Here is a 23,954-nt window from a genome sequence, read left to right on the forward strand (position 1 = left end):
TTTGTCATCCAATCAAAATGATGTTTCCAGAAAACTTGTAGACAATACAATTTTAAAAAACTTTGTAAAAGACTTTGTAGCTCTATCTCTCAAAACAACAGATTTATAAACATTTTTCTAAAAACTAACCTCAAAAAACGAAATTTTCGTTTAACCTTTTTCAAAGCGACTTTCGAGTCTTACTTTATATGAGAGAGTTGTAACAATTGTAAAAGTGCACAACTTCATTCAAGGTGTCAAGTTTCTATCTTGACGTTAAATGGTACTTTTTGTGTAATTACGTTTTAAAATTGCATATTTTCATTGATCCATATCTCTAAAAGTTGCAAACTTATAAAAACAAAATTATATGCATTTGAAAGGCACATTCTTGAGCTTTAATGAACATATAATTCCATTTGTATGTATCATGTTTTACTACTAAAATAATTTATCTGGAAGATGGTAGTTTTGAAGTTTTTGTTAAGCCAGCCTGGCAAACTCTTGCTTTTTAGCAAAAGGAACGATGAATTTTTTTTTTTTCCTATTCCTACCGTTGACAAGTGAAGACGATAGTTCTTAATTTGTTAAGATTGAAGAGTTGGCCCTGTCTAGAAGCGTTAGTTCCATTATAGTTAGTAAATCATTTATCTGAAAGAAGGTAGTTTCGAAATAATCGGAATTTTGCGTATTTTATCAACACACATCTTTAAAAAATGTTGCCCTTTTAACACGAAAGTGGCATAGATGCATGATTTTGTAACCTTTAATTTTCATGGCTATCTTTAAAGTTTTTTTTCTTTATTTATAAAGTTTTATTTTTGGTTAAAAAGTTGTGTAAGAGAGTAAATTAGAATGAAATATTAAAATTAATATTCATGATCTTCTTCTTCTGATTGTTCTAAATCAAGCTTTTTTTTTGCATCGGCAACAAAAGAAAAATGTGGTCTTGGTTAAGATTTTCTAAACCAAGAGGGTCCGATGATTCGAGCATCCGATGCATAAGGTCGATGTTTGTTGCTTGCCTTGAAAATTTTCGAGTGTGATGTTCTCTAAAATTTCAAATATCCTTATTCCTAGACTCTTGAGCGTCTTCGATAATTGCCCAAAGGGTATTAAAAAGTGTATCACGATTTGAGCCCCACGAAATAAAATTTTGCGAACTGCTGCGGGTATATATGTAATACCACGGATACAAATTGACTAGTTTCATGGCCGTTTCCTTAGAAAACTTATTGAATTTTTCCACATTTATTTTCTGGCCAGAAGCCAAAACTAGCAGAATAGCACCGCATCGTTGGATGACTTCCAAATCTATACCTTAAATATTAAAAGTTAGTACAGAAAAAACAAATCGTACTCTATAAGAACCATTGATTTCTGCAGATTTTTCAGATTCTTGAAAAAAACGCCTTGCAGTATTGCCATCAGGTTTTTCAGAAAAATGATTTACTAACTATAATGGAACTAACGCTTCTAGACAGGGCCAACTCTTCAATCTTAACAAATAAAGAACTGTCGTCTTCACTTGTCAACGGTAGGAATAGAAAAAAAAAAAGATTTCATCCTTCCTTTTGCTAAAAAGCAAGAGTTTGCCAGGCTGGCTTAACAAAAACTTCAAAACTACCATTTTTCAGATAAATGATTTTAGTAGTAAAACCTGATACATACAAATGAAATTATATGTTCATTAAAGTTCAAGAATGTGCCTTTCAAATGCATATAATTTTGTTTTCATAAATTTGCAACTTTTATTTATTTATTTCTGAAGTCTTTGACTATTGTCATACACACTGATTGCTTAAGATTAGCTTATAATTAAATTACATAGCAATTAATTTAGGTGACGTCACGGATTGCACATTTAAACTTAGATTTAGTAACATGATAGTCAAACAAGTGAGAAACAGCATTGAAAACTTCACAACATCGAAAGAGGGGGTGATTCTGTCCGAACACTGTCCTGCTTCTTGGCAGCCAAAACATGGTTTGATTACGCAGTCGGCGTGCTGGAACGTATATGTTCAATCTCTGGAGCAATTGCGGGCAGTCAACTACATTAGTCAAGATGTCGTAGACGAAGGTGCGCTGTAGAAAAGTTCTTCTTTGGCTCAAAGACGTCATTGATAGCAAGGCACACCTCTCAGAATAGGGTGGTAACCGTACGGGATCTTGCCATGGCAATCGACGCAGTGCGTAGCGGAGGAATTTTTTCTGAATCCTTTCGAGCCTTTCGCTGTTGACAGAGTGGTAGGGTGCCCAGATTGGTACCGCGTATTCCAGAACACTGCGTACCAATGAGCAGAAAACTGTTTTCAGAGCATACGGGTCCTCAAAGCTGAGTGTGTTTCGCCGCAGGAAGCCGAGCAAAGCAAAGGCTTTGGCTGCAGTAGTTGCGGTGTGTTGAACAAATGAGAGCTTTTGGTCAAACGTTATTCCGAGGTCTTTAATAAAGGTTACTCTTTCGAGAGAGGTGGCACTCATACCGTAGTCGTAGACAACAGAGGCTCTGGTCCTAAAAAAGCTTATGCACTTACATTTTTTGGCGTTAATCTCCATACCGTGTAATCCACACCAAACTAATAATCGATTGACGTCCTCCTGAAGCGCAACACAATCCAATATCGAATCAATGGTCCGGTAGATTTTAAGATCATCTGCGAACAGCAGTTTCGGCGACTGAAGGAATGTAGCTAGGTCGTTAATAAAAATCACGAAGATGAGCGGTCCAAGATGACTACCCTGCGGAACACCAGACGGCATGTCGAACAAGGAGGAGTGAGTCCCACGAATGTTTATATAGCCATGACGGTTCAGCAGATACGAGTACAGCCATTTAGTTGCCCACTCGGGAAATCCATATCGATTAAGTTTTTCTCTTACGATTCTGTGAGGTACTTTGTCGAAGGCCATGGCAAAATCTACGTAAATTGAATCCACTTGCAGTTTTTTACCTGTTGCAGAATGCAAATCGCTAGCATAGATCATTAGGTTTGTCAAGGTTGATCGTTTCTTGATAAACCCGTGCTGGACATCGGTGAGTATTGGAGTGGCTGCTGAATAGATTCTCTCGTATATCAGGACTTCTAGCACTTTGGAAAAGCAGCAAAGAATCGATATTGGCCTGTAATTCTCCACACGATGAGCATTTCCTGACTTATGGATCGGTGAGATTGATGCGATTTTCCAAAGAGTAGGAAAAGTACCTTCCGAGATCGATCGATTGAAAATCATGCACAGCGGTGTGACAAGCGAAGCAGCTTTTTTTACAACAAGCGACGTTGGAATCCCATCAGGCCCAGATCCTTTCGAGGGATCAAGAGAATTTAGCACTTTTAGAACTTCTTGTTCACTGAAAACGGGTTGCGGTAGACTGATGTCGTAGCTAGGAAGTGTATCAAAGTATACATTATTACAATCAAGAGTGACTGGGCTATACACGTTGCTAAAAAAATCAGAGATATGGATCAATGAAAATATGCAATTTTAAAACGTAATTACACAAAAAGTACCATTTAACGTCAAGATAGAAACTTGACATCTTGAATGAAGTTGTGCACTTTTACAATTGTTACAACTCTCTCATATAAAGTAAGACTCGAAAGTCGCTTTGAAAAAAGTTAAATGAAAATTTCGTTTTTTGAGGTTAGTTTTTAGAAAAATGTTTATAAATCTGTTGTTTTGAGAGATAGAGCTACAAAGTCTTTTACAAAGTTTTTTAAAATTGTATTGTCTACAAGTTTTCTGGACACATCATTTTGATTAGATGACAAATTCAAAAAATAAAAAAAAATATCTCACTTTTAGGTGAATCGATCAGAAAAATAATAATGGCAAAATATGCGCAATTATAAATAATGAAACATTGTAGAACATGTCATTAAGCTATTTTGAAATCTAAGGCATCAAAAAGCCCATGATCACGTTTTTAGAGTTTTAAACCACTGTGCTCTGGCGTGTTGGGAGGGTTCTTATCCTTGGGAACCACCTGCACGTTGTTGGCGGCGCACCGCTCCATGGCCTTTTAACCGCAATGGCAAGATGCCAAATCCGGCCAAAACAGTACGGAACAACCGTGTTTCTTCAGGAAAGGCAGCAGACGTTTATTCAAACACTCTTTCACGTACATTTCTTAGTTGACAGTCCCGGAAGCTATGAAAATGCTGCTTTTCAAGCCACAGGTACAGATGGCTCGCAAAAACAGATATTTCTCCGCGAACTTTGATAGTTTCATGTGCTTGACAATATCTGCAACCTTTCCCCTTCCTTTTGCCGTATAAAACTCCTGTCCCGGAAGCTGCTTGTAATCGGCTTTGACGTAGGTTTAGTCGTCCATTACCACGCAGTCAAACTTCGTAAGAATCGTCGTGTACAGCCTCCGGGTTCGCACTTTCGCCGTCGTATTTTGTTTATCATCGCGATTTGGAGTCACTATTTTCTTGTAAGTCAATAATCCGGCTCGTTTTTTGGCTCGATGCTCGGTTGTAGACGATACGCCCAGCTTTTTTGAGGCATCTCGGAGAGAGAGGTTAGGGTTTAGCTTGAAACTACCGACAACTCTCTTTGTCATCTCAGCGGCTTCCGGTTTTCGATTTCCCCCCGATCCAGACTTCCTGGCTGTCGACAAACGTTCCTCAAACACTTTAATTACATTTGTAACGGTTGATTTGGCCACTTTTAGCGATTTTGGCAGCTTTGCGTGCGAGTAGCTCGGATTTACGCGATGCGCGAGCAAAATTTTGATAAGCTGCTCTTCTTCCTTGGACGGCATTTTGACAACTGAAGAGTGAATTCCAAAATCAAAATAGGAGCAACATTCTACACACACACACCAACACCTTCAAAATGAGGGGTGTTCAGGTTTTTTAAATGCAAAATTGAAAGAAATACGTCAAGTTGATATTGACCAAATTTTGACCGTATCACCCTTTAGTATAGTTTTTATTTTATTTTCAAAGTAATCCGTCTTACGATATATCTTGACGATCATAATTCCTCAAACTCAACCGTTTTCCAATTTTTCTTCTTTTTTTTTCTATAAGTAGAGCAATCAACCATGGGTGCACGGTTTCACTGCCATTAATCCAAAATCTACTTTTTTTCAAGCTTAAGGTAAAATATAACGGCATTTTAAGATAAGAAAGAAAATTTGAGTGATATACATGATTTATCACTACGTGTGTATGAATTCGCTGCATTTTCAGTGTGGTATAGTTAAGATTTGTCAAAATACTATTTCAAAAAAAAAGCAATATTTGATGAAAATGCGGTGAATCCGTGCATCCATAGTGAAGAACCATGTATTTAACACAAATTTTCTTTCGAATCAATAAATGCCGTTATTCTTTACCGAGGAAGAATGACCCAAACGATTTAAGCTTCTATCAAAAAAGAAAAAAATCTTCACCTTAAGCATGCTAAAAAGTTGATTTTTGAAGAATGGCAGTGAATCCGTTCACCCATGCTAAATTGCTCTACTCGTATAAGAAGTGTTTGAAAACCTACAATATCATGTATGATTTATAATCAACATGTTGAAAAACTTCAGAGTAGTGCAGTGGGTGCTTGAAAAAATCTACTGCGACAGAATTCAAGTGAAACCGTGCACCCATGGTCACATCCTTTAACCATTTAACATTTCTTTCTAATAGAATTGGTAATTTATTTTAATTGTTTCATAATGATTTGAAATATTCAATTTATGACATACACGCAATCGTAAACTATGCTCAAATGAGGTAATTCCGTACACCCATGGTGGAAAAATATTTCGATTTTATAACGTAAATATTATCGGATAAGTAACAAAATAATATCAAAAGATAAAAGTTTAAAATATAAGATTATAAAAAATTTCACCTTTATCAGTCATTTTGGCTGGTCACGGTCCAGATAGGATTATTCAACTTTCCGGTCCTTCTAGTGTTAAAACACCCATGTGTCAATTTTCATCTCAGTCTGATGAATAATTAGATACGTCTATATTGCTTATTAAATATTTGTGTTGTTTTGCCGACCCCCTTCAAAAGGGTTCATCCGAAAATCTAAGAACATTTTTCATCATTCCTTGTTTTAATACGCACTCATGCTATATTTCAGCTGCTGCTCATGCAAGACGGCTTATCCTTAGAGGACAAACATACAAACAAACAGAAATTGCTTTCAATATATATAGATTTGATAAATTCTTCGATAATTCAAACAGTTTAAAATACGAAAGTAAAACTGTAGGAAATGGAAATTGTTTGACGTTTTGTTTTCGAAGGTTTTCGATCTTAATTATTTCGATCTTTCGATTTTTGTCCAATTGGTTTTAATTCATTCAAAAATTGTTATGTTGGGAGCATTCCTGAATTCCTAACAATTTTTTTATAAAAGCTAAGACTTAACATAACAATTGTAGATTTTCACTTTATTTCGAATGTATTGTTATCTTCTATTATGACGGCACCTAATTCCACCAAAAATTTAAAACTAAAAAATCGATAGCAACAAACTGTAGACAAAACCGGACCATAGATCAGCCCTCTGGCGTTTATTGAAATCAACAGTACCGAACGAGGTTAACGGATTAAACCTTCTCTGAATATTTTAGTAGTAGAACGTAGAACCTGCGAGGGAAAATCGCCTAAACAAAATAGAAAAGGGAGGGAAGTGGAACAGAAAAGAACATGGCTTCTGTAAAAAGGAGCTGACAAACACACGCATTAATATCAACGAACCGAAGCGTTAGAGCAGAAATTATGCTAAACACACTCTAACTTTTCTCTAGCATGAACTGTCAGCCAGTCGCAAGCCCTGCTCTCACTTTTCCAAAAACGGCCGCCCTTTTTCCCTTTTCCTCGCTTCCTAACCCCATTTTTTGAAGCTTGCTCGACATCAAACGGAATCGGGTGAAATTTTGGAAAGTCGAGTTTAGTTTTGTTTACCTTTATCACCACTTCAAAAGGTGAGTGAGCGCTTGAAAAGTCCAACAGCTTATTGTGCCGGGCTAAATGTAAGGTAGCTGGAAAGTTGAATTTTCTGTTGATGTTATTGTTTATCGATGTTGACATGAGCTATTTTTTACCCCTTGCTTGGTTTGAAGCAGAAGACGTAGGGTATTGAGCTTTGGGCTTCATTTGATAAAACTTACTGGACTTTTCCAAGGCTTGTTTGTGTTCTCTCGTATTATCATGCTTGCACATTTACCTAAATGGTGCAAACACAATTCATGAATCAGGAGAGGATTTTGTGTTCCATCTAACGGTTTTGGTAAACCGTTCAAATATTGAAAAGAAAAAGACATTTTTTTATGAACTATCATTATCAGTTTCTAAAAAATGATTTGTAAAGTTGCTGAATATGTAATTTAACATTCCAAATGGACGTTGGGTTTAATAATCGAAAAGCCAGCCTAAACATGAGTAATGAAGGATGAAAGGATACATTTTCACTATGTCGATCAGGGTAGGCTCATTTTAGTAGAAATCCAGCAAGGGCGCTTTAAAACTTCAGTAGCTCTGTGCTTAGCTTAGAATATTCATTCAAACACTTCATGAAACGCTTTTATGATAAAGAAAAAATAATAATAAAAACGCGTTAAATTGCTTAACAGTTCTAAACAATCTTTCAAACATCATTTATGGATCCCAAACTTTTTCAAAGGACTGTACTAGGAGTTAATCATTATAACATCCTCTTGAAATCCTTCCTTGATATCCCTCCTATTCCGTTTCATTGTTTTGAAATATATTTCATAAATCGAATAGTCCTCTGTGGCTCTTAAATGGATTGAAATATTCTTGTCTTCTGCTTTTTCCACAAAAAAAACACCCAGGTAGATATCAACCCACGTTGAAAGCTTCCGTCAATCCTATTCTACAGGAATAAATTCATCTCATTGAGATAAGTGAATGGGAAGCAAATCTATCTCTCTGGAAGCAAGACAGCCAGGAAGGCTTGCTACAGATAAATTCTATCACCATTCTTTAGGAAGGTGGCAAAATTTATCAGTGTCACTTAGTTTCATTCAAAGTCACTGCTCGGGACTTAATGAGTTTTTAAGTGATGGAGGCCTCAAGATGGCAAACGTCTTGATTAAAGATGAATGCTACTGGAAACTTTGTCAGTTGTTAAACATTTGTGTATGCAGAAAATTCATTTTTGTAAACTATCAATAAAATTGCTACAATGTTCCAACGTTTTGATAAACAAGAAGCGTAATTAGCATTTATGCAAAATCATTCCTGTATACAAAAAAACTCACATTAAAAGGAAATCGTCAGGCCGGCACCCATGGATCTATATAAACAAACCCACAAACGGAATTATTAATCACAGGCGGACAAGATTGAAAGTTATTAACAAAAGCATGTTTCGTACCATATCAAGAGGATTTCGGGAGGAGCGAGAAAATAAAAAAAGAGCACAAAAAAAGGAGCAAACCCCATGCATCCCGGAGTGCTGGAAGCTTTCGTCCGACAACCAAAACACAAAGTTGATCCATGCTTTCCGTTGATCTAAATCCAATTCCGTTTCGGGGAAAAACATGAATTGGACCAAAACTGGAAAAAGGCACGTCCGAAACCAGGGTTTTAGCTCTCAAACAACACGGCAAAACATACTGTAATTTTGCTATACAAATCCGCTTTTCCCGATGGGAAAAGCGCAGGGTAACGGAAGCCAAGCTTAGCTGGAAGCGTTGTTTAAGTTTGGGCTATAATTTTTTTCTTTTTGAGTTTTTTAAACAGGATGATCTGCGCTTTAAAGTGAAATGCCAAATTCAAAAATATTTCTATTCATTAAAATAAAATAATCCTCGACCTTCAATAAATTTAAATGTCGAGGGAATTAGTTCGGAGTAGAGTTTTATAAGCAGCAGCTACCCTAAGCAATATCGTGGCCACACTGCAATTCACTAACGACACATGAGGCGGATTCAGGCGACGCAAATGTCGGTGTGGACAATGTTTAAGGAAGGTTGATATGCATTTATATTTTGCAGAAATGTTGAATTTTTTTAATCGCTTCTTAACTAGAAAGGTAAAATTGTGGGGTAACGTAGGCCATGGGGAAACGTGGACCATTCAAAATATTCAGCTGTAAGTTAAGATAAAATCTCAATCCAACTGTCATCATCGTCGCTTTGTGTAAGAATATATTTCTGTATGTTGTTGAATTACATATGTACGCATCAAATGCCTCTTTTATTCAACTGCCTTCAAAAAAAATTATATTATTAAACAAGCACTCGCAAATTATATTGGTGGAAAACCTAAAATTCATAATAAACATATGCTCATATGCTTTTTATCTTAGTATGGTCTTGCTCTTTCACATGGAAAAGGAATTTTTCATGAATTATCAACAAGTCACTCAAACGCAACCAATCTCTTGCGAGGAATCTTGGGTCGCATAATGTGGGGTATCTAGGGCCACTTATATATTGATGTTTATATACACATCCATTACTTAGAATTGTAAAGTTTTCTAAGGCCAAATGAAGAAATTTGAACAATATTCTGTCAAATTTTATTCAATGCGATAGAGGCGAACATAAATCTTATATGAAGAATTTTACCAAAAAATTTGCAAGCCAGGTTTATGAATCTTTTCGATCATACATAACTATCATCGCAATTCCTTCATCTGAAATTGCTTCAAAATAACTAATTTAATCATGAAGTTACAGTTGTAGGATAACTCATTAACTTAAAAACTCGGGAAAATAATTTATTAACAAAATTTTAGAACAGCTAAATGATACATAAGCCATGTAACAAACCACTTTTTTTTAAATTTAATTCTTCATAGTAAATAATAATTTATGGAGCCAAGAATAAAGCCTATGATTTTCAGTGAAGCTTCTCAGTAATGTGATATTTAGATTGACAAAATTTTGAAACAATTTGTCGAAATTTTTTATAAAGGTTTTCCTATAAACATCTTGATTTTCAGAAATTTTTTGGTTGTGAATTAAGGATGTAGGGTGAATAAGGGCATAATGGCCACATTGTCGATAAAGCTTTAAGTTTCAATCTTTATATATAAATTATTTTGTTTTAACCTTCTGGTCAACATGACCCAATGCGCAGATTTATAGCATCTTAACACTAAACATACCGACACTTTGTATATACCTATTCATACCGCGAGCGGTCAAATGACGGCAAACACCGTTTTCGCTAAAACTCCCTTGTTTCTCAACCGATTTCTACCAAATTTAAAGTTTTGAATAGCTTGTAATTCGACTCAAATATGTTTCTCAGACAATTTTCAACTACAATCAATAACTTTAAAGTTATTTAAAGTACAAAAAAAAATTTATGAAAAAACATGCTTCAGGAAAAAGGTTGTAAATCAGTTATTAAGTGCTCGAAAAAAATTTCACTTAGTGCCTGAGAAAGCTGAAGTTAGAAGCTATATGTTGCACATATGGAAATTTTTTTTAAAAATTTTCTAAGATCATGGCCACAAAAAATGTAAAAAACTTGTGTAAAACCCGTACTTTTCAATAAATCAACCGCCAAAGCTGTTCCTGTTACAGTAGAAAATTTTGAAAAAGTGAATTGAAAAGTAGACGTAATTTGTCACATTTTGGCATCTTTAGATTTTTAAAATACTAAATACATAATTTTGACGGCTTTTCAAAGGTAGTTGTTTTGCGAACTTTTTATGAATCTGGATTTTCTGAGACAATCCCGACACTTAAATTCAGCTTTGCACTGGATTTTGAGTACGTTAACGTATAGTTTAGGCAACAAAACTATATGTAAAAGAAAGTAAATTTCATACCGGTTCTAGTGATGTAACTGCATTGGCGGTGCGATGCTTGAAAAAAATATAATAAATATATTTCTGAAAGTAAAACTAGAAAATTTGAGCTAATGCTTGTTTGTTTTTTCGTTTCTTTTCATCCGTCTTCGTGTGCAAAATAGCTTTGAGATATTACCACCCACTGCGCCCGTCTGCCAAGCAAGAATTTGTGCTGACTTCTCAAAATTCAGAAACCAATTCACTGTTTTATTTATCATATTTTTGCCAAGCATTGCACCGCCAATGCAGTTACACCACTAGAACCGGTATGAAATAAGCTTTCTTTTGCATATAGTTTTATTGCCTAAACCTTACGTTAACGTACTCAAAATCCAGTGCAAAGCTGAGCTTAGGTGTAGGAATTGTCTTAGAAAATCCAAAATGATAAAAAGTTCGAAAAACAGCTACCTTTGAAAAGTCGTCATAAATTATGTACTTCGTATTTCAAAAAATCTAAAGATGCCAAAATGTGACAAATTACGTCTACTTTTCAATTCACTTTTTCAAAATTTTCTTCTGTAACAGGAACAGCTTTGGCGGTCGATTGATTGAAAAGTACGGGTCTTACACAACTTTTTAACATTTTTTGTGGCCATGATCTTAGAAAATTTTCAAAAAAAATTTCCATATGTGCAACATATAGCTTCTAACTTCAGCTTTCTCAGGCACTAAGTGAAATTTTTTTCGAGCACTTAATAACTGATTTACAACCTTTTTCCTGAAGCATGTTTTTTCATAAAATTTTTCTTGTACTGTAAATAACTTTAAAGTTATTGATTGTAGATGAAAATTGTCTGAGAAACATATTTGAGTCGAGTTATAAGCTATTCAAAACTTTAAATTTGGTAGAAATCGGTTGAGAAACAAGGGAGTTTTAGCGAAAACGGTGTTTGCCGTCATTTGACCGCTCGCGGTATGAATAGGTATACCACATACGTTATTCGAAAACCGTAACACTTAAAAAAAATTTAAAAACGCAAAAATACTTGCATTTCAAAAACAAAAATAGTCCTGTCGTTAAATTTGCGAAAAAACAATTATATAAGGCGTAATCATCGTTTAAAGTTCAAAAACCGTCATTTGACCGCCTCCGGTACGTTTAGTGTTAAATATCATTCCAATATATTGAAAATTGAGATTTTTTTGGAGATCAAGAATGTTCTATGAAAATGATAATCAAACTTACGAAGAAAAACCTTAAATATGATTTTAGAAAATCGGTGTTTTGGGATATGAAATACAGCGAAGCTAAACCAAAGTTTGAAATCTTTGTTTAAAGTAATTTTTTTTCTATCGAAACATATCCAGGATAGGGATCAACTGTTTCCTTGGACTCTCACAAATTATACATCATCGAAGAGACGTATTTTTGATCATGACAAACATCAAAGAAACATTTAAAACTGAAAAGCTGTCAGAAATAATAAGCAAACTATGGAGCTTTTTTCATTCGGAACCTACTACAGATAACCTGATAAAATTTTTTTGTAGTTTTGAAATCTTGAGAAAGTAGAATAAATAACTTACAAATTGAAATTCATCATCTGGTCAAATTCCTCGAAACAAATATTTTGTGAACACTTTTAGAGGGTTACATGTGCATATAGAACACCATCAAAAATGCTCTGGTATTTTCTTATCAATCTTTCAATTTTTTAACTATCGTTTTTTGGTTAAGTCTGTTTTAAAAAAAGGTACAGTGCCTATTGTCGTAACCGCTCCTTCGTTTTTCCCGATTTTACTGCACTCTTGAAATCGCAGCCATATTTTTTTCCAACACTTTCCAAACTGATCTCCAAGTTCATCCTTCATTCGTATGCACCCAACATTACTCTCCTTTTCAAAGTTAGCTCTTCATTCTCAAATTTAGCGTTCATTAATAACCATCTCACCTAAATGACTCTCATTCTCTCATCTTGTTCGAAACACTCTTATTATCGAAATGTGTAATTTTATTACAATTTAAGATCACTGATATTAATCAGCAGACATTTTTCCTGCACAGGATTTATTTTCTTATATGAATTAATGATATATTTCTCAACGCTTATTTTTTTATTTTTCTTTATTTCCCTATATTTACTACACCTATATAATAAAGGATAAATATTTATGAAAAACTATCAATATGGATTCAAAACTTTTTAAGAGCTCGAGAAAGGCCGGGTTAACCAGCTAGTTTTTTTTTATCCAGGAACTGGGTGACATAGTTATCGAAATCAATTTTTAGGTAGACTTTCATCAGTTCATCCTGTTTTACTTTAGTTGTAGGATATCCTGGGCACTAGAATGAATTGAATATGCTCAGTTCACTTCATAAAAAGTTAATGAATGATGTGTTAAAATGTGTCAAATTTTGAAACAGTATGAATTGATTGTCATTATTTATAGATTAAACTATGACCTAAATGAGTTCATTTTGTAGGAAACTATTCAAATATGCAAGTGATCCAAAATTGAAACCGTTTTTTTTTTTATAGTTTTAAAGGTACAAAAGGTTTCACAAGTAGTCATAAAGGATGTCCACGATGAAATAGCTATAACTTTTTAACCGTTGGGTAGAATTCAATGAAAATCTGGGTGGATTTTGTTCATAGTGCATTGTTTATATCCTGCAAATTGATCAATCATGCAAATTGATCCAGCAAAAGTTCGGTGATCAAAACTCGTAGAAATGGAGTCGAAAGAACAGCTCGTGCGTGATAAAATATGGCGCATATATCACGAGAATAAGCATCTCTCGCATCGTTCCATTTTAAAATACACACTATTAATTTTTTGGTGTAAATTTATCTCAAATTGGATGCACAAAACTGAAGCATCACTTTTGACATAAAATTAGAGTAGAAAAAACAGAAACGCTTGAAGCTATAAATACTCAAACATAAATTGAATGACACATTCGCCATAATATTATATTGTCGATGATATAAATTTAAGTCAAATTGAACGCACAGTAGCGAAGTATTCTTTTTGACGTAAATTTAGATCATTACGGATATAAAATTGCATTACGTTGTTTTTTTGGTTCCGTAAGCTTTCGGAAACATACATTCCAGAAAAACAAATATTCATAGACATAAATTTAACTAAATTTTTAGTTGCAAAAATACTGGTATGAAACTTAATTAAGTTCAAAACTTTGGAATCACAGAAAGCTTTGGTGCGAATCCCCTTAATTGAAACTAAAATAGCGTTGAATAATAAGTATTATTTCAAATTGTGAAACTTAACATTAATTTATATCCATAAAAATTTATTTCTCTAAAAAAATAGTTTGTATTGCAATTGACAAACATTGTTTGTTCGACATTTTAAGATATTATGTTGTTCCTAATCATAACCTGTACAATTGCCCTCAACACATACCATGAGTCTTGAAGTTTTGGCAGGTATACTTCCACTAAAAGATCGATTCAATTTATTATCACTCAGATTCCTCATCAGGTGTGAGATCATGAACCCATTGGTGATCGTAAATTTTGAAAGGCTACTTGAGCAAAATTTTCAAACCAGATTTATGTCTATATACCATGTCTTCATGTCCATGCAGGTAAATCCTTCTTCGTATTCTCCAACTCGTGTTTACATCCCAGACTACGACAACTCTTCTGTCCAGTTTGATTTGTCTATGCAGCAAGAAATTCGTGGGATCCCGGATTCGCTTCGTTCACTTTTAATTCCTAGAATTTTCGATGCTAAACATAGACACGTCGATGCTGATAAAATGTACTTTACTGATGGGTCTCTCATAGAGGAATCAACAGGATTTGGAGTATTCAATGATATCTTCAGCGCATCTTATAATCTTCAGTCACCATGCTCTGTATATATTGCAGAGTTAGCAGCAATTTGTTGGGCTTTGGACAGCGTCGCTTCACGGCCTGCAGGACACTACTATATCGTCACAGATAGTCTCAGCTCTGTTGAAGCAATCCGCTCAATAAGACCGGGAAAGCACTCTCCATACTTCTTAGAGAAGATACGAGTCACATTGAGTGCTTTATCAAGACGTTGCTTTGTTATCACCTTTGTTTGGGTCCCCTCACATAGCTCGATAATCGGCAATGAGAGGGCAGACTCTTTGGCAAAGGTGGGGGCGATAGAAGGCGACACGTATCGCCGTGAAATCGTCTACAACGAATTTTACTTCTTGGTTCGAAGAAACTCTCTTGTCAACTGGCAGCGCAAATGGGACGAGGATGAGTTGGGTCGGTGGCTCCACTCGATTATCCCAAAGGTAAGCCTTAAACCCTGGTTTAATAGGTTGGACCTGAGTCGGGATTTTATTCGTATATTTTCCCGTCTCATGTCCAATCATTGTTCCTTAGACGCGGTACTCTATCGTTTTGACATTGCTGGCAGCAATTTGTGTAGTTGTGGCCAAGGTTACCATGACATCGAGCATATTGTCTGGTCGTGTGAGGTCCATCTTGTTGCCAGAACGAATTTAATAGATTCCCTTCGGGCCCGAGGAAAACCACCTAACGTTCCAGTGAGGGATGTGCTAGCTATGCTGGATTTGGACTACATGTTTGAAATCTACCATTTTCTAAAAGCTATTGATCTTCGTCTATAATTCTATTTTATTTTCATATTTCCCTTTCTATCTTCTTTTTTCTTTAAAAAAAAGTGCTAAGCTAAGAAAACGATTGTAAAAACAAAGAAAACGAGTTTGGCTCCTTAAAACCTAATCGTATGAGCCGTTTCAAATAAAGCATTATAAAAAAAAAAAAAAAAAACCTGTACAATTGCGCTCTTCATGTAAAGCTATTCTCAAAATTTCTCTAGATGATTTCTTTACAATCTCATATCGACTTATCTATGGCACTGTCACTAAGGTTACGAAAACGTGTCAAACTAGTTATATATAGGCTGCATCGACAATGATTTGTGTAGCCAATCAGCAAAATTCCGTTGACCAATTATATCTCACTGCCATCAGACACTTTAAAATCTAAATATTTGGCTCTGATATTATAACACCTGTGGCAAACAATTTACTGTTGAATCGTATTCCGTCATTTCCTGGAAGGAAAATACATATTTGAATGGCGTAACATAAAATTGATCATGAATATGCTTGACACACACCACTTTCACGCAGCGGCTAACTGCACTACGTTGAAAAAGAGCAACAGGATCAGCTGACGTCGTCCTTATAGCTTTGTTTAGAAGCATCCAAGAGAATCGTTCCGATAATTCTGATACCAAAACATCGAAATCTTTTTTTTCCATCCGTTCAGTACTAGAACCGTTTCTCAGTAGACACTGTATTTTTCCAGGAAATACCACGATAAAAATAAAGCTTGTTTATCTCGAATTTCGATCGATATACGCCTACAGTAGGAAGCGACGTAAATCAGATTTGATTTTTTAATGTTAACATATTTATAATAATGTACTCACCCATTTTCTTCCTCAGCGGATTGCAGTACAACTTGCTTAAATGAATGCATCGTCCATCATGTAAATATGTAGGTACTTATTTATGGATTTTTTTTGTACAATTTTTCGTAGACATCTTCCTCGTCGATGTATCAAAGTTAAATCCAACCAAAATAAAATTTGAATTCCTCTGAACCGAAAGGGTATAATAGAATTAAAGCCTACGTTCGAGAAAATACGCGATTATCCATTAATTTTTCGAAAAATAGTAGTAATACAAATCATCCAAAAAATATAGAGATATAATTTGAAAAAAAAAAATTGCACCGAAATAGTTGTTTTAACATTATAAGTTCGAAATTGATCATTTTTGCACTTATACCCTTTTGGCTCTGAGTAACTCCTCGATAGATGAATGGCAGCTACACATTCAACAAAATTCCGCCTGCCTACATACTACATTTTGAGGCTATCTAATCCACAATGTGGAACCAATTTTTTGGTGAAATTCATTTCCATCTCTTAAATCAACATTAAGACGTTTATTGTTCCTATAGCTCAAAACAATTATTAGCTTTGTTCAATTTTTAGTAAAAATTGGTTTTAACTGTTTTTATGAGCTGGTAGTAGTTCAATGGGCCAAGGTTTTGGTCGAAACTAGTCAGTTTGTTGTTCAACGAATCAAGTTGAAACTAATCAAAACCGATCCAGCTCAGCAGCAGGATTCGTTTCGACCTGGTAGAAATCGGTCGAAGTCAATTGGAAAAAGACAGGTGACCAACTGTCAATCCATTACTTCTTGTTTGACCCGATTCGGCCATACTACATTGAACAGAAATACTATAAACTAGTTCAGTGCCAACGGTTCTTTAGTATAATATGCATGAATCCGATATTACTGAACTATTTGACTTTTTTTTCGCCTTGGCACGCATTACTGATTCTTCAATTTTTTTCAATTGGTATTAGTACCTTAAAGATTCTGCCAATAACCAAATTTCTTTAGATCATAAAAAAAAAAGTTATCTAATCCGTTAAGAATGCATAGCAAACTATGAACCAATGAGGCTGTTTCGTCATTTACACCACATGGATAATGAATACGCCTAAAGGTTGACTTCAAATAATGGAATGGATTGATGTCAGATAAGTGATTGCGTTCACCAAAATGTTAGCTTCACTTTTGAGAATGAAATAACGCAAATATAACTGACTGTCAAAAACTCCGTCATAATTGTGTTACATATTCATTTTCCCATTCATAAATTATTATACTTAGCTTAAACCTGAACTCTGTGACTCAAGTGTGATTCATCAACGAGGAAGATTCGTTTACATAAAGTGATTGTACAATAGCGGCCGTCGTTGAATTGCATTTTGGATACACACCCACGGTTGATTGGGTTTGACAAATTATCTTCTTTCACATGCGGCTTCGAACGAAATATCCCCGGGTTTAGTTCCAGCCTTGCAATAGAATGCTTCCCACACAAGTTCTTAAATTGTCACAACCACAATCCTGAATGAGTGGATCGAACTAATTCGAGTATTCTCTTGATTCCTTAAAAAAACAGAATATGTTAACTAGAGAAATGCCATCACTTATGTAAAAATTACCTGAAGAACGTTGAGTGTATAGTTCATCCATTGGGGATTGGCATTGGATTTAGTCTGCTGTGTCGGAAATGTGTCCGCCTTCCGGTGTATCAAATTAGGTAAGTAGCGACTGAGTCAATACAAGGAAACATAAACAGCTGGAACAAAAACAACGTTTCCGTTACAGAATTATTGAAATTTCTGTTCCACCCAGCCCAGCCTAGTCTTACAAAATGAATGTAACCTTATTGCCTCGTTAGGAGTAGCATATAGTGTGAATTTTGAATTGGGCATGAAAATTTAGGGAGAATAATAATGTTGTTCTTCTAACATTGTTATTACAGTTACAAAACAAACACGATATATAAATAAGTACCATTGTTATTAGTCTCGAAGCTTTAAAACTTGGACGAAACTTCTGATTGGTCTTGAATTACGAAAACGAGTAACGGTAGCCTTCAGCATCTTCGCTGCCTCACCGATCTAAACCATCCGGAAAGCTTTCGGAATGAAGAAAACTATTCAACCGCTAAAAAATAAATTTGAAATCATGGTTTTGGCAATTCGATCGAGCAAAACAGCATATCACCAAACTTACCGGAACCGTAAGTCAAATCGTGCATTGTTTCCATCTTTTTCCACACTTTCACAACAAATAATCACAATAAGAGGCAATTTATTAAATTCCAACCTTTTTTCATTGCGCACCTGCAAAACACTGACATAAGAATTTTTGTGCTTCCGTTTTTGTAAACGTAATTTTATATTCTTTTTCTTGATTAGCTGCTAGATCATTTAAAATTAAATCACAACAAGCAGGAAGTTTGCTCAAATTTACTTTTTGTTGGTGTGCGTGTGTTTAAGATTTGAACAGAAGTAAAATTAGGTTTTTTTTGCATAAGATTGCAAAAAATATTAGGTTTTTAAGCGCTTCTGGCTCGTGTAATTTTGAATTATTTTTGGTGTGTATATTTCACAGTGTCGCGAGTGATTAAGCGGTTCGAGGAACGATTGACCATTGTGGTGTAACTCCATCCGCCCGTTTCCTTCGAACTCGCGAAAGCACTTTTTTGTTCATGCGTACATAGCTCGCGCTAGCGCACAGAACCGAAACCATCACCGACCGTTCTTCGCGAATCTCGTTGAAAGAATCACATTTCTAACCTACACGCTTATTTTTTACACTTAACAATCAGTTAAAAGATACCCGAAAACTTACACAGTAAAATTTCTTTTGACGTAGAATTACGTCTTACGGGAACATTATAGGGGTACAAATTGAAATTCGCGAACGAATCTCGCGTCACGAAAGCGTTCCAATTAAAGGACATATTTTCCGAAGAATAATTAGAATCGGTTGTGTGTTGGTACACCAATACTAATAAAGCGCAAATACAAATTGGTGCGCAAAACACCCGAGCGAAAAAACCTCGATCGTCGACCCAAACTGCACTAGATCCGAAGTTATAAAAAGGCAAAGATTGCGCCTCCACGGTTTCATTTGGTTTTGGGCATTCTCCCGTGTGGTCGGAGAGGCATTATTTCCTAGAGTAGTTGATGTACCTACACTGCCGGCCAAAAGTTTGGAAACAATTTTTGGATGCCATATCTCAGCAAATTTATTGCACATTGCATATCTTTTCTTTGTATGTATTTGGCAATAATTTTATACTAAGCCTTACAGATTCGCATAAACTCGTAAGATGACAGAGCTTTAGGTGATAAAAACTCCAGGCTTTTTTAGAGTTGGTAAAAATTATCGAGAATTAATCAATCTTTACTTGAAGTTTTCATGAAGCACAAATTTATTTCAACAAATTTCAACAAAGCTTAATAGATTAGCGATACGTTGTTTGATATCAGGGATCAAGATGATATAAAGTTGCATATTTTTGAAGACCGATAACAAACTTTTGACCGATTCACCATACTTCGGGGTGATTCCAAACTTTTGATCGATAACTTACACTAATGGACAAAAGTTTTCGACACATGCTAACTCATCGCATCTTACTACATTAATTCAGAAAAGTTGGTGATGTGAATAGATTCTGGGAAATGTTCTCTATATAAGGGCATAAAATTTTCTATACTCAACTTTTCTTCCATAAGAAGGATAGACTATGCTAAAAGGACGAACATGTCAAGAAAACACTTAAAGGTGTCGAATGTTTATGTGCATCAGTCTAAGTAGCTATTTTGATAATTGAAGTACAAGGCTATCTATTGCTCAAAGTTTAACGATGTGTTTTGATAAGTATGTATGTTTTCATGATTTTTGGCCGGCAATGTACTTTAAATTGATCCGGAAGAAAACCCAATGGATCAAAGCAAGCTTTTGTGCGTCGATACTCGCATGTGTTTTCAACCCTTTTTCGTTATTATGCTTTTAACTTTACCTTTATTTTGCGTGCGCTAAGATATTTTCGGAATATAAAATAAAAATTTGAGCGAATTCGATTAGTTGCTCGGCAACTTTTGAACTAAACACTTGCAAGTTCAACAAGGGCTTGGCTCTATCGCTTTTGCGATAGTGTTGCAATGCTAAGGAAGTCGGCGGTGATGTGTAAAGGGGTGAAGGCTGACTTGAAACGGCACATTGATAACAAGAAAAAATATAAAAGTCAAAATTTATCGAATGCTACATATTTGTTATAAATAATTAAATAAATTTTTGTGAAATGGAAAAAAATATGTCGTAATTCTACGCGAACTTTGTGGTTGTGTCTGATATACAACCTCTTAAACTTTTTTTTTGTGTTTTCAATCGAATAATAATAATACATCAATCTTATAATAGTATTTTTTTTAACATACTTCATATATTTACAAGTTTCCGATAACTCCTACTGTTCTCCACCACACATTGATCGGAGCCCAGAAGTGAAGGAAAACGTATTACGTATAACACCAAAAATCACAACCGCGTAGTTGGGGCCTTCAACCGAAACCCGAATGCCTCCGATCGGGATGTGTCTGAGAAGCTGCACCTAAGCCGAAGTTTTGTCCAGAAGGCCAAAACTAAGGCTGGGCTACGTACGTTCAAGGTACAAAAGGCTCCTAATCGCGACGGGAAGCAGAACAAATCCGCCAAAATCCGTGCCAGGAAGTTGTACCTCAACATGCTGACGAAAGTTGCATCCCTTTAAAAGCTGTTCCAAGCTCGTGTGTTGTCGCAGCTCTGGTAGATGGCACGACCATCTGGGTACGTTCGTTTTTTTTTATTAGTTGATCACCCAGGTGGTAAATCTTTTCTACGTATTGCACTCCAAGGTACGGCGAGCCACCGCGTCCCCCCAGTATGCTACCCTGGGTCCATGGGTGCAATTGGTCGACTCATGATAATAAGTACCCCTATGCCATAAATTCAACCTAGGGCCTCTGGTCATAATTCCCATTCGGACCTGCATCGAAGGCTGTACCCGAGATGGAAAACCAAGTCCGTGCTTAAACGATCATCGGCTTACTCAATTTCAAGTCAAAACTCCAGGCTGACCTCTCCTCCAACGACTCAAGATATTGGCCCCGCTTGGTTTGTCTCTCCTCTTTGCCCTTCCGTGTGCCGAATCGGGAGCAGCTTATCCTAGACACGCGCGTACCACAGCACACGTCCGAGACTTTACGAAACTACTCGGATGATTCCCGGCGAAGACGTCATCCTATACCGATTCGAGTGACTTACCCGCCGACGACGGAATGTCACCCTACCCGAAGTATTTCGCGGCGTAAATACTCTTCCCCCTACGAGTTCGACTGCGAAGAAGGTCAAGTCTTATCCCCGCAGCTTACGTCGTAGGGAGCGCGTTCTACTCAGATATTCCGCGGCGGTGGAGGTATCCTACACAACGTTCGCGACGTACCTAACAGCTCGGCATACGCAGAAGGTAGAGTCTTATCTTTGTATGCTTTATTGCTACAATCGGACGCACACTACTCGAATGCCCCCCGCCGAAAGGGCATTCTACTCCGACCGTGTTCCGGTCTTCTTCCTCTCTTTTGGCTTGCAACCCTATGTTTTTTGCCTGCCGTGTGCCGAAAAAAAATTCCTAGACTCCAGCTCCTCCAGCTTATCCTAGACTCGCGCCTATCAGCACACATACGGGTCTTTAACGCTTGCGACTCAGATGAATCCCGACGGTGATGTCATCCTACCCGAATCGAGGGGCTCATCCGACGGCGAGACGTGGCGATAGAGTGGTCCTATCCCACCTACCACCCCCCCCAACCCCCCCCCCCCAATGAGTTCAACTGCGGAGAAGGCCATGTCTTATCCCCTCAGCCTCCGTCGCAGAGGGCGCGTTCGACTCGGATACTCCGCGACGGTAACGTTGAAGGTATCCTACACACAGACGCGCGACGTACTAGGCAGCTCGGCATTCACAGAAAGTCTTATTGTTGTATGCTTTACTGGCATGTTAGGACGCACACTACTTAGATGCTCCCCGACGCAGAAGTCACCCTACACCGGTCGCAGACTGGTGCTGGTTCCAACTCTTCTGTAGGGCAGTCATGATCCGGGTGAACTCAATGCTGATCACGCAAGGCCTGCAACTAACCCCACTATCTCGTAGGAAGACCGTCTCGTGATGTTGCTGTTTTGGGTCCCAAACACAACCAGGATGTTGTTGCACTCCACACGTCGCCCCTGACATGGAGTACAGACGCGTACGAAGCCCCCTCTCTCAAACTGCATGCAACCAAAGCACCCTAGCTAGCATCACGGAGAGGTAGAGAATCGGAGTTATAAGACAAGGGGTGATATCACCACTACCCGAACGTTGGGTGTAAGGGGTCACGAGATGCACATTGTCTACCGTTTGCTAGCCAAATAGGTGGTTATTGGTTTTCAATGGTAAAATGGTCTTGAAAACACATGCTTTCCAAAGAACTTATGAAAAATTTGACAGATTAATAAAATCCTCATCAATGACATTTCTAGTTTAAAGGGAAAAGGGGCGGGTTGGAGGGAGGATTTTATCTCTATACATTTGTTCTCACGTTGTTAGTACCATTGTAAAAATTTGTAATATGATTTTTTTCGTAGAATCTACAAACAAGCAAAGTTTGATTGATTGCAACGTGCTGAATACCGCCCTACATTTATTGATTCTTCCGAACGATATGACTGAATGGTCCCCGGTGGAAAGCTTCCAGTAGATCCGACTGACGCTTTGTCCTTTCCGTTCATCCGTCGTTTCTGTCTGCCACCGCCTGGCAGCACCCTAATTGAAGTTGTTCTGGCAACTGGGGGGAAACTGAAAACTCTGATATGTCCTTGCTCGCCGGGAATATACTATATGCACAATCTTTTCCCTCCATCATCAGCATCCTTTCCGCGCACAATGTCTTTATGCAAGAAAACAGAGCAGCAGGAATTTACATTGTGACACACTTTTTTCACTCACCCCCAAACCACACCAAATCCTGGGTTTGGAACCCTTCAGGGCACTATGCCGGAAAATACAAAATTTCATAGAGCAGGAAGGACTCCGAGAAATTTTTTCGGTACACCACACGCTCCTTCTTTCCGTCCTTAGCTACGAATATTCAGTTGAATCAGTTGGTTTGATAAAATAAAACTTTTCTATAAATCGTACCACTTTATGCTGCCGGTCGGATTAGACAAAAGGTGGAACCAAGCCGTGGGATCTGGTATGGTTAAAACTGATCTCTGAGTAGGACGAGGAGGGAGGATTATACGAATATTTTTTGCCAATTTTTTTCGGCTGTATTTCTGCTAAGTTCACACCATTCACAGCACTCAAGTGAAGTGGTTGTAGCTAGTAGTAGTCGTCGATTCTAAGCCAACCAACCAGCAGCCAGCCAGTCAGTGTGTTATCGTAGGGCAATAAGTTTTGATTTTAATTACGATGGGTCACATACATTTCGGCGCTGCTGCCAGGATGGGTTAATGATATCGTTCCGGATGAAAACTGTGGCAGTTAAAAATGTAAATAAACACTGGGGAATAATGGGGACGAGCCTATAGACCGATTCTAACAGTTCGATCGCTGTGTAAAATGAACCATAAAGGGAGTAGTAAACAACTGCGTAACACAGGAACAGTCTAATTGATGGTTTTAGAACTTCAAACGGATCCTGTGCGATTATTCAGAAGAAATAAAATTATAATTCCTTGTTAATCCTGCTTGATAATTCTAGGTAACTAATGCTTGGTTCGAATAACATATTTC

The sequence above is a fragment of the Uranotaenia lowii genome, chromosome 2, assembly GCF_029784155.1.
Source record: "Uranotaenia lowii strain MFRU-FL chromosome 2, ASM2978415v1, whole genome shotgun sequence".
In the NCBI taxonomy this organism is placed as follows: domain Eukaryota; kingdom Metazoa; phylum Arthropoda; class Insecta; order Diptera; family Culicidae; genus Uranotaenia; species Uranotaenia lowii.